Genomic DNA, 13,196 nt, shown 5'->3' on the forward strand with positions numbered 1-13,196 from the left:
AATTTTCTAGTACTATGTAGCAAAGCGCTATATGTGGGAACTGGCCTTTAGTCTTGATACAATGTATTAAGCTGTGTCATCGGCACAGGAGCAGGGGCGTCGGAAGTACCTTATGATGCGAGGGGGGCTGTGATCCCATAACACCGTGCCGTGGGAGAGGGTGGAGGAGGGTAGGCTGTGGAGGAAAGGGGCGAGTGTGGGAGGCTGTGCTCTCATAACACCGTGCCCCATCACACAGCTATTGAGATGCGCCTATCAGCACGTCGCTGAGCGTGAGCACACAGCATGCCATATCTTTTGATATAATTCTGAGTGATTCCGTTTTCATCTACTACTGTCATAACGCGTAGGATTCAAGCCACTATTGTTGTATACCACAAAGAATTGTGACCAAAATATTTTTTCCTCGTCGAAACAAACTCTCCACTGAAGCCAAAACTTATCCTACCAGGAGAGATGCCATGTGGTCCTGTCCCGTTACACGAACGTCTTACGGCGATCAAAACATCAGTGTACAGTTACCACGGATATTAAATGATCTTGGATTTGGCCCAGACCAGAGAGTCGAACCGAACCCGAACCCGAACCGAAAACCGTTATTAACCGTTATTTCTGGCCGAACCGGAACTGAACCGAACCGAAAGAGTCGACGCCATCTTGGAGCTGAACCGGAACTAAACCGGTAAAAAAATACCGGTTTCAATAACGGTTCAGAATTAAGTGCGAATCTTTGGAGTGCATGAACACAAAAACTATTTTTCGTATTTTTTCTTCATTTATTAGGTTCGTAGACATCGTCTTTCTTGCCGAAAAAGTCGTGCCCTGCAACAATGATTTGGATCTTCTCGAGTCACGAAATAGCAACAGAGAGTAACTGAAAACTGCCAGGACTACTTAGAATTAAAGGTCAACAGGACATTAGGGACAGTTTTGGGTAGTAGTCATTAAGTGACATATTATAATAATATGCTAGTCAGAGTCAGCTATACACAGGGTGTCCTGGCGCTGCATTTCAAGATCAGTCCGTTTGCAACAAAATCTTGTCAGTTTTTCTTTGACACAGCTATGTCTTCGAGACCATCTCTACCGTTATCGCAGGCATCCTGTATATAAATAGCAATACGCGGACCAACCGACGTATATGTCGTCGGCTGTGCGACCTTCGGTCTTTGAAATATTCTCCCCTTCGTTTTTTTCTTTTTCTTCTTCTGTTCTCTTGCACGTAATGCATTGCGAAAGCAAACTACCTGAGCTCTGCTCTAGCACGTATTCGTGTATACAACGCTGCAGCATAATTCGCAACGTGTGCGCGTGTGAACTTACATAAGCCCCTTATACGCTAGCCACACCTAAAGGTCAGATATGCCGATTTTGAAGTGCCGCAGAACTGAGCGATACTCGCGCTGTGTGTTCATTACCGAACACTGAATATGTGTGCGAAATATCTTGCTCCAACTGTTCGTAGTTTTTTAGAAAACAGTTTTTTTAGTTCCCACGCCCGGCCGTCAGACCGTCGGCAAACCCTGCGCACGGGCGCACCGACGTCACTGCTCTCGGTTTATCTGTCTTTGGCTTGGCATGGACTCTTGGCTTGGCTGCTTGGCTTCTTTCGTTTCCTCCTCTGTGCATCGTACATAAGCGAACAGCTGTTATGTTGTTGCTAAGCCGGAAACAAAGCATGTGAATGTTTTTTTTTTTTTTTTTTTGGCACAGCGTCGTTTGGAAAGTGCACTTCCTTGTTCTGACCTTGCCTTTTATGGGCTGGAGCGATATGATTCGTTAATATGCCACGGCGAAGTTGTCGAAGATGCGAGAGTGCTACGCTGTTAGAACAATTCATCGGTGCATTCAAGTGTTACCTATTATAAGCTGCCAAAAGACCAAGCAGTGCGAAGCTCTTGGCTGACAGTGGTGCCTGCTAATTTCCACTGCAAGGATTTCGTCCACGAATGTTATCATAGGTTACGCGCGACTCCAGAGGCAATTTGGAATCTCGGCACGAAATCGTCTGATGAAAATCTGAGGTGCCCGACGCATAACATTTTGAACAGGGTGTCGAACCGCAAACAATACGGGTTCGGTTCGGGTACGGGTTCGCGTTGCTTTGATTTCGTTCCGGTTCAGTTCCGGTTCGGCCATGCCAAAAATCGAACCGGTTCGCAAACCGGTTCTCAACCTCGAACCGGTTCACGAACCGGTTCAACGCTCCATGTTCCATAAAACTGCTTTTATCAGGAAATGCGTGGCTAATAGCGTACCGCTGTTGTCTGCATTGACGTTTTTAGCGGTCAGGTACTCCCTTTAGCGAGAGAAATGAGAAATGGATGAAGCGGTCGTAGACCTGCTACTTTCTGTTCCTAAAATCTCTTTTTTCACACGCACAGTGCCAGCAAAATACACTTAAAGGAAGCCTAATAAGATGGACAGCGTTACATAGACGACGGTACTTGCCGGCAGACTGCATTCGTAGCGTGAATCGATCTGAAACCGTACGGAAGCACGTCGAAAATAAGCCTGCCAGCCTTACTCTGTCCGAGCTCACAGCAGTGTACTAGTTAATCCACAACACAAAGGCAAGACAAAGGCAAAGGCAACAGGCGACACAACTGCACTACCAATAAGCAGAACTGCATTTACTTTTCAAACCACGACCAATCAAACATGCACTGTTCTGCGTATGCTGCTTCTCCACTTCTCATGTTTCTAACTTGTGTAATTTTTACTGCTCACGTGTAAAGGGAAATGTTGGGAGCTTACTTAATCACATATTCGTCCTATAGAGCTACATAACTGGCCTACTCCATTCCTGTTTCATTCGTCCGCTTGGCGCCTCGTCTTTGAAGAGTAGACGCCGCAGCGCGTGCGTGGGGCGCTAGACACGGCGCTCACAAGGACAACTGCGCTTCAGCGTGTTAAAAAGACGCTGAGAGTATACTTACTATATGTCCTCGTTTGTCTGCTAGGTGATAATTTCCGAAATTCATGATGTGGACGTGTGATGATGATACCAATGTGTCTTCGTTCTGGGATTGAGAGGAACTCTTATGCTGACTTCTTTTATGTCCGAACCGTTTTGTTGCGAACCGGTTACCGCTATTATTTTTTACGGTTCTGCTCCGGTTCGGGTTCAACAGTGCCATGAAAATTTCGGTTCGGGTTCGGGTACGGTTCCGGCAAAATTAACGGTTCGGGTACGGTTTTCGGTTCGGGTTCGGTTCGACACCCTGATTTTGAACGTGCCACGGAGGATCAAGGCAAAAAACGAGAGCAAAAAATGGTAAGTCGAGGTTCAGATATAAAAAATAGCAAGCTTAATGAATCGATTGTGCAGCTGTCCTACTGCGCTTACTCTGATATAACCACGATTAACAACACAATAGTACTATTGATAATCTAACTTCTGAATTATCACAGGTCCACGCTGAAGGCGGAAATGAAGCATGATCTGGCTTGCATCTGGTCATGAAGAAATTACTGACACATTAGTTGCAGTCCACCTCCACCAACAGGTATGACAATGTGATGTTATAATTTGAGTATTCATCTATGTTCAACTTTTCTTGTGCACTCGCATGCAGACATTTTGACACCACTTTTAAATCTGCCCTCAAAGTTACAACCTGTGCTTCCAGGGTGGAAAACAAAGATCGCCATTCCGATTAGCTGCTATCTCCCAGTTCAAGCACTTTTGTGTCTGGACACTGGTTCCTGTGGATGGGGTGTTACAAGCTTTACTGTCTGATATAGAAGGTACGTTACATTAGTTCATTTAATTTGTCTTTTGCACATTTTTGTTACTGTTAGCTGGATTACTGTTGGACATACAATCCTTTGACACACCGAAGCTGATGTCGCCTCTGATAACATTTTAGAATTTTCAGTGTCATCAACGTCCATTGAGGAAGGTGCCTTTACTATCTGTGAATCTTCAACAGAAGAATAGCCCAGAATTCATGTTAACATCGTCTACTCTTATTAATTCACTGTCTGTTTTCTGAGAGCTAAGAAAAATGGAAACTATTTATTTGTCACAACTTCACACTGGATACTGGTGTGGTACTGGCTTGGCATGTAAGCTAAAATACCTGGATTCTACAATAATTGTGTTCAACTTGGTGCATTACCGTGGGCAATGCCACATTCACTACATTTTTAGTGGGTCCGGTGCACAAATACTGTGTGCATACTGCGTACATACATACTGTTCGATAGGCAAAAATACCTGAGCAGTGCTGTGTAGTCTTTTTACCCAAAGTCCATACTCTTACTGCAAAGTCACAGTACGTAGAACAGCAATGTGCAGGTATGCTGCGATAGAGATTCACAACAGAAAGAAGACTGTTGAGAGCATCTAAATTTTAATGAGACGAGACTTTCGTGCACAAGGCTGCTCTTGTTAATGTCTAACATGAAGTTACAAAATCCCAGAATATATAAAACATGTTGTAATGTAGAGAGCGAGGGGTGGTACAGACATAAAGATAATTATATAATCATATAAAATAAAATAAAAAGGGGGTACAACTGCCCCCTCAACTCAACTCGACAACTCAATAACTCTACTTATTCTCTACCTTACAACATGTCATATATTCTGGAATTTTGTAACTTGATGTTAAACATCAAGAAGTACAGCCTTCTGTGCAAAAGTATTCTTTCTGTTGTGCACAAGCATTATGCAGTAAATGCGACTATCCATTTCTTGTCATTAAATGCTTTTCCTTTCTTTCTTTCTTTTTTTCTGCAGTGATGAGCATCCATAAGGACACATGCCAGAAAGGGAGTCTCTTTGGGATGACAAACCCTCATCACCTCATGAGGATACAATGGTTGACGAATGGTTCTCAAGCACAACGAAACTTCCAAGAAATAATTCATGAAAAAGCCAGTCAATGCTAGCACCAGGAATTGAACGTGGGCCATCCTGCTACCAGTCAGAGATGTTCAGTGGTGTAGCCACGAGGGGGCTAGGGGGGGCTCGAGCCCCCCCTACCTGCCACGGACCGACCCACACAAATCGTGCAAATCCGAGAACATAATATATGGGGGGGACCAGTGTGACTATCGCGAAAGTTCTTGCAGTTCATGGCGTCTATCTAAGAAGCATTCTTGAATGGTTTTCAAAGTATGAGCTTTTCAAAATACTTCCAATCTCGTGACACCACTTCATTGGTCATGACAGCCTATACATGTAATCGTACTGTGAGCGTCTAAATCAACTATTTTCGTTCCCTTTTTTAATCCTCAGTTTGAAGTGTGCACAAGTATGTGTGTGTTGTCGACACAGGATCAGCGGGGGGGGGGGAGTTTTCGTATCGAGCCCCCCCTACCTTTGAGGTCGGGCCAGGCGCCCACAGCTCCCCATAGAGCCCATAGTTTGAGATAATTCAGGCAACACTGGACATACGACCAATGAAAATGCGTCGTGATGCCTAGCAGCCAGCCAATCAGCAACCTCTCCGTTTGGCTCGCCTTTCCGCCGGCCCTGGCTACCATTGACTTCTACTGGTTTTCATACCTGCCGCCCGTTATTCCAAAATAACTAAGACATTTTTGACAGGCAAAATACATATTTATTGATGCAACGTATAGATTCGAATGTTTGACTAATATATTCACCCTGCGTACAGGACGTTTCGTTCGTTGAATAGACTGCAACCAAACCAAGTTCGAACTTGCAAACCACGCACACACAGTCTACTTCTGGAGGCGAGCGAAGTCCACGAGTGCGTGCGGTTCACAGATGAGCATCTTCTCATACTGGCGATACACCGAAGGTCACACAGTCACGGAAAATTCCTGTGTCGTTACGAACCCTCTCTTCTTAGTCACTGTATTTGAAAATGCGACAGCGCTCGAAAGTGTTCCTCAGGCGTCAGCTCAGCAAGCACTCCAGTTCCGACCCGGCTAGAATGTCCGTAGGTTGATACTTTATCGAAGATCAGCACATGGCCAGAGTCACTATAACTCACGAACAAACCCGCGAATACACTTCCTCTTTGGTCGTTGTGGTCAACCGACATCGGCGAGCCGCGGAGACGCAGCGACCTTGCTTGGACCTGCCCGCCTGACCGACGACTACCGAGACTGCCCGCGAAAAGTGAGCTGTCAGATATTTCGAAACTTTGTCAACCAATCCCTGAGCGCGCAACCTCCTTCGGCCAATGGGCATCCGTCATGATGCCTGACAATGTCATACCACGTGATTATGACGTGTTTTTATTTTTCTACTGCCGCGAATGCGGGGAGCTACGGAGGCCTGGTCGGGCTACGCCACTGGAGATGTTACATTTCAGGCGCTCATTGACTTTTGGTGAATTACTTGTTGACTTTGTCCCAAGGTGGAGCTCGTTACAGCTCATTTGCTATCTGTTAATGTTGTGGCGTGTGTTGCGTTTTTCTCTTTGTGTGTCCCAGACTCAGAACGGTTAATTTGGATCAGGTCAGGTACGTTTCATTTAGACATGGCAAACATAAAGTGGTGTTTCTCAACACAACTTAGCAGTGGTCTTCATGCATTACTGCTACGGCCATTAAGCGTGAATAGAAACCTAGCCAGAGCAGCTGATACACAGAGAGAACATAGCCCGTGTGTGTTTGTCTTTTCCACCGCAGCCCTTGGGTTTCCTACCTGATGGCTACGCATGTCAGGGATAGGTTTCAGAACCGGTAGTTCCCGCCAAGTGTGAATTGCTTTTCAGGGGATCACCACGCTGGCAGATGAAACATATGGTTTAAATTATTTGCAGGACAGGAATTGCGCAGCTTCACACAAATACTACTACGACGTAAGAGTGGTTTAAAATCTATATTTTTTGTGTTCCTGACATTATCGCACAAGATGTAGTATCCACTATGATCCTTTATGTGGGGGGTATGTACAGTGCAATCAACAGATGCTATTTACAAATCTGTGTTTTCTACTGTGTTGAAATGGGGTAGTTTGTATCTGAGAGGCATAGTGAAACACAGGCCCTCGAGAAACATGGCAACACATTGCAGGGACTCTGGATGCTGCCTAAATTTCCAGAACACACAGCTCAAGGCAGCGGTTAAATAACAAGTGGTTAGAGAAATCCAAGATAGTTGCATCCGTAAGCAGTCCGCTGTTGGATTTGCTTCTGTCAGAGATATGTTATCTCAAAGGGAACGCACGGACACACTCAGAATGATACTAGGGCTGCCTGTGAAATAGAATGAGGAGAGGGGAAGATATATAACCCTTTTTCTTGTCTGTTATTCTATTGGTTAAATTGTCATTTTCTTAGCAGCATATGTGTGTATATTCCAGAGTCTGCTAATAAATATATCAGTTTAGAGCTAGCAGTCGCATTGTAGATGTCTCATCCTGTCCTTGGTTGCTTGTGATTCACTATGGCCATGCTTGCTAATGCAAAAACAGAAAACAAAAAAGACAATAGAAAAACACGGAAAGAGCGACCTAAAAAGCTGCCTGTTCTAGTGCTCACATGGAGGCAATGCAATGAGGTAACATGTTCCATTCATGAACTGTGCATAGCAGTACATATCACAACGGCAACCGATTATTCAGATTTTTCTTGAAGTACTTTGTTTTTTTTTTAACTTTGTTTGCGCAGTCTATTATTGGAGCTTTATGTGATCCCCTCTTCAGATACTTTAAGATTGCTGATGCTGTGCAGTTTGTTAATTTCGAAACTGTACTGTGCTGAGGTACAAAAACAGAATTGTCATATCTGCATTTGAGCACATAGGAATAATTTGTAAGTACTTTACTTGTTGACATTAATATTTGCACCAGGTCACAACATTGTTGATTTATGGAAAATGTAAATAAATATATTTATTTGCTTGCCAAACAATGCACAAATGTCTTCTTTTCTAGTGAGATATTCCCTGTTCACCAGACATATAAATGTGGAAAAGTTAAAGGGGCACAATGATGGTAGAGTCTAGCGTTGCTTTTTGCCACTTCACGTATATGCACTGTTCTTCGTGTGCACATGTAGGAATAGGAAGGTAGAGGATGCGCATAAAAAATTTCGTATGCAGCCACATATATGGTTCAGAAGATTAATTAGATGATGTCCAAGCATATATAATTGTGCTTCATGTGCAATGGGTATGCTAACGGATTGCTTCCATGAAGCCTTTTTATTTATTTTTTATAAATTCTTTTTATAAATGTTATTTTTGATTTTATATAAATTTCATATTACATATTGTATACTTATATTTTTATAAATTTTATACTAAAAACTCAAGTTACACGGTCCCTGTAAGAGTGCCCTTTGCAAATGGTTTGGTAACGTGTCTCGAACTGTAAAGGTAAGAGGCAATCGAGAATGCTGCAGACAAGGTTGCAACTTACATATTGCTTATCACGTCCTACATACAAAGTGCTTTGTACAGTAATTCCTGAGCACGGAATTAATCCCGAGGCTGGCTAGTGGTGTCACCCACGACGACAAGTCACATAATTGCCTTTAATACTTTTACACCCCATGGGCTGAGTTGTGAATTGAAAGAGCACTCTACAGAAGGATAAGGTGCACCTGATTTCTAGGATCTATGCTATGCCCTAACTCTTCAGACACCACATTTCTAAGTGCAAATATGTGCTCTGGTACTTCTTTTGCGTCTGCATAGTGTGCAACCACATGGCTACTGGAGCTTTCGTGTGCATGTTTTTGTGCGACGGTGTTCATTACAAACAATATCCAGATGCTAGACATAAAATGCAGTAGTTTGTAGCGTACCACACAACGCAGCGTGACATGGGAGTGCGTGATTCAAAGAAAGCTTCTGGAAAATGCACAGAATCCCACAATAAGTTTAAAATGTGATTTGTATTTCGTTTTACGCCTTTCGTCGTTACATACCATCGTCGACGCTGTTGCACATTGATAAATCGTACGTAAAACTTGTCCCATAGCAGTATGCGGTTTCTCAAATGCATAGCACAATTTTCCTGCAGTAATAAAACGCTGTCGGCATTTTCTTGCTGACACGGCTGTCGAAACGTCAGCCTCTACAATGCGCAAGTGCTGTAAAGGGGCTGACGCAGACGCGACTTGATACAAATTGTACGTGCTCACAAAACACAAACGACGAATTCCAGTCACAACATCGCACAGAGGTTGGTTCGCGAATCAGTTCGCAGCTGCTGCACTGTTTACTTATCGCGGAACGGCGGAACCTGGCTGTCCGCCATCTTCAAGCACAGATACGTGAAGCCGCGAGAAGCCGTAGCTGAAATCCACTGACAAGTACGAAGGCGCGTACACGTCACAATGCCCGTTCGGGCGCATCTACGTCATAAAAATGGCTGCGCCCATGTGTGTTTCGGAATGAATTACCTATTTTTTTGACATGGTACTGTACCGAACTGAGAGAATGAAGGAAGGGAGTTGCCTCAGGACAGAAGCCGCCGGTATTTCGAACAGAGACTGTTCTTCTTCTGGGCACCGTCCTCATCATTGGCATGGTATTTAAAGGGTTAGGTGTGACGTGTTTAAAGGTTCATGCGAATTGTGGGTCAACAGCCCGGAGGGAAGAAAGGTTCCGTACGGGTTTTTACGGCCGGAGTGAATGGCTGCTTTGTTAGAGTGTGGAGGGGATTATGTGAGCGTAGTGATCTAGGCTACAGACCGGTTACAGAAAAATGGAAGGTTCACGAACACGTGGACGAAACGGGACAACAGGCAAGAATTGGCAAGCATAGCGAAAGATAAGGAGGTTAGTGGTTACGTGGGGAAAAATTCCAGAACCAGCAAAGGTTTTTTTTTTTTTTCATATTTGTAATGCAAAGTTGTGGCATGCAATAAAGAAAGTAGAAAGCAGTGGCCATGCATAACATGACAGATGATAATGGAGGTAGAAGGGAAAAGCATATTTTATTTGTGAAGTGTTTCTAGGGTGCCTTGTGATTTGTTGATACCGGACGGGTGAAGAGCGTTGAACTTGTATATGAGATAAGACTCCCTATCACGTCTGTCACGTGTGGATCTAAACCCGGTTTCTAGAATATATAGTTTAATGTTGTCAAAATTGTGACCCGGAACGTTAAAGTGTTCGGCGGCTGCTTTGGGGAGTTTGTTGGACGTGTCGGTTCTGTGTCCGGTAAGGCGGTTGTTCATTTGTTGGCCGGTTTCACCAATGTATTGCATAGAGCAATCGCCGCATTCAATGCAGTATATGACATTGGAGCTTGTGCATGTGAATGCGTGGTTAACGGGGTGGGTGTAATTGCTCGCAGTGCTTTTGATGGAGTTAGCGTGTTGAACGTGCTTGCACGCAGAAAACACCGTTGACTATCTAATCACCAGCCTACCATGCAGTAAACGAACTTTCTACGAATGCGAAAACTCATGGAGAAACGTAGCCGATGCCTACATCATCTACGGATCTACACCCACCACCTGGCTCACAACACAGTACCTAAAGGCCTCACCCCTAAAACAGTTCCTGCATTAGGAAAACTGACACCTGAACTAGAGCTAGAGTGGGCATCAGCCCTTAACAACACAGCCAGTACGTTTCTAGAAATATTAAAGAAACAGTGCCACGCGCAACTCGCTACGATCCAGGCCCATATGAACAATATCAGTCTCACCGACGCGGAGGCAAACACTCTCGAACTACACATTCAACAACTCAACCGCGAGCTAGCTAACAAGGAACACTCAAAACTCGGAAAACCTAATTCCAACAACGACACGGATACCGGACCCACTAACACGACACACGCAGCAGCCGAACAAATAATTTCCAGCACCACAACCACAACTCTCCGCAACATCGCTGAGTCACCCCGAGAAAACGCTGACGCAAGCACCGTAATAGATATATCACGCTCACTAACCAGCGACGAACTACAAGTCCTCTCTAGGGGATTAACATTCTGCCCTACACTCAATTCTGTTAACGAATACGAAATCCACAAAGACATATCAGACTTTGCGAGACGGCTACGCCTTAGAGAATTCTTCGCTCGTACAACACAAGAAAACAACAACGACCTCCGACTACCATCAACCTGGACACCAAATCACGGCCGAGAACCCGCATTAGACCTGTACATTAAACAAGTAAGCAACGACATCCTTCGCGGTATTTCCCAAAGCTCGCGTGGTCACAACCTCACTAAAACACAGCGTGACATCATCAAAGCGCTAGCTGACAGAGATGATATCATTATCAAGCCCGCAGATAAGGGTGGGAGTATCGTCATCTGGCCCACAGATAAATATGTTTCTGAAGCTCAGAGGCAACTCAACAATACGCAACACTACCTCAAACTGGACCATGACCCAACAAAGGAGTACACGGCGCTAATAACCCATACCATACAGGACCTCCACGAACGAAAGCTCATCACACGTGATGACCTCAGATATCTCACCCCATCAAACACAGGCGCAGGTCGTTTCTATTTACTGCCCAAAATCCACAAGGTACACGCCAACGAGCTCTATACGGCTGACATCCCCGGCAGGCCAATTGTATATCTAATAACAACACACCAACAGAAAGACTCTCGAAATTCCTGGACCACTATTTAAACCATATTCCGACAACACTGCCATCGCATGTACAAGACACACCCCACCTCCTCAGAATAATCAGAGATATAAACAACACTCGTACATTTGGTAGGGACACAATACTAGCCACGCTGGATGTGACATCACTGTATACTAACATCCCACACAACGACGGAATCACAGCCCTCTGCAATACCCCTTCTACAACAAACACCAGAAAAGACACGGAAACCATACTCGCTCTAATGGACTTGGTCCTTAAACTGAACTACTTCGAGTTCAATGGCGAACACTACCTACAAGTACACGGTACAAGTATGGGCACACCTGTTGCACCCACATACGCAAATATCTTCATGGGGTTCTTAGAAAACAAAGTTCTCAGCGCCCTCTCATTGAAACCCACGGTGTACCTTCGATACATCGATGATATACTGATAATATGGGAACACGGGGAACATGAATTTCAAAAGTTCATAGATCTACTGAACACCGCGCATAGCAACATAAAGTTCACATCACAACAGTCAACTCACTTAATTAACTTCCTCGACACCACGATATCACTAGACAACGGCAACCTCATCACAACCCTGTACAAAAAGCCAACTGACAAACAACAATACCTTCACTTCAAGAGTCACCACCCGCGTCACTGTAAGGTTGGAATTCCTAATGGGCAGAGTGTAAGACTACGCAGAATTTGTTCAAACGACACAGATTACGCTGAGAAGCTTGACGAACTCTGCAGTACACTTGCCCAAAGGGACTATCCAGACTCCCTCCTAACCGAATTCCGTCGCAAGGCACTTACACTCGATCGAGACGAGGTTCTGGAAGACCGAAAAAATCCTGACGCGTGCCAAATAAGCTTCATCACAAGATATTCCAACGCACTTCCAAACATCAAAGCCATTCTACAGAAGCACGAGCCCCTCCTCCAAAGCAGTGACCGACTTAGCAATATATTCACAAATCCTATACAGGTGACATACCGACGTGCAAAAAACCTGGCAGACTCCTTGGTCAATGCCAAAATCAGCAAAACAAGCACCCCGTACACGGGAACACGACCCTGCAACCTCCCGCGCTGCAAAACATGCAAGCACGTTCAACACGCTAACTCCATCAAAAGCACTGCGAGCAATTACACCCACCCCGTTAACCACGCATTCACATGCACAAGCTCCAATGTCATATACTGCATTGAATGCGGCGACTGCTCTATGCAATACATTGGTGAAACCGGCCAACAAATGAACAACCGCCTTACCGGACACAGAACCGACACGTCCAACAAACTCCCCAAAGCAGTCGCCGAACACTTTAACGTTCCGGGTCACAATTTTGACAACATTAAACTATATATTCTAGAAACCGGGTTTAGATCCACACGTGACAGACGTGATAGGGAGTCTTATCTCATATACAAGTTCAACGCTCTTCACCCGTCCGGTATCAACAAATCACAAGGCACCCTAGAAACACTTCACAAATAAAATATGCTTTTCCCTTCTACCTCCATTATCATCTGTCATGTTATGCATGGCCACTGCTTTCTACTTTCTTTATTGCATGCCACAACTTTGCATTACAAATATTAAAAAAAAAAACCTTTGCTGGTTCTGGAATTTTTCCCCACGTAACCACTAACCTCCTTATCTTTCGCTA

General features: G+C 44.5%; 1 long non-coding RNA gene across 1 annotated transcript; it reads left to right on the forward strand.

Annotated features, from left to right (window-relative positions):
* The first annotated feature begins 3,484 nt into the window (after positions 1 to 3,484).
* Positions 3,485 to 4,845, forward strand: LOC135393226 (uncharacterized). Its single transcript, XR_010422537.1, has 3 exons — positions 3,485 to 3,509; positions 3,633 to 3,750; positions 4,748 to 4,845. It is a non-coding gene; the product is annotated as an uncharacterized LOC135393226 (long non-coding RNA).
* Positions 4,846 to 13,196: the final 8,351 nt, after the last annotated feature.

The sequence above is a fragment of the Ornithodoros turicata genome, chromosome 4 (assembly GCF_037126465.1).
Source record: "Ornithodoros turicata isolate Travis chromosome 4, ASM3712646v1, whole genome shotgun sequence".
NCBI classification, from domain to species: Eukaryota; Metazoa; Arthropoda; class Arachnida; order Ixodida; family Argasidae; genus Ornithodoros; species Ornithodoros turicata.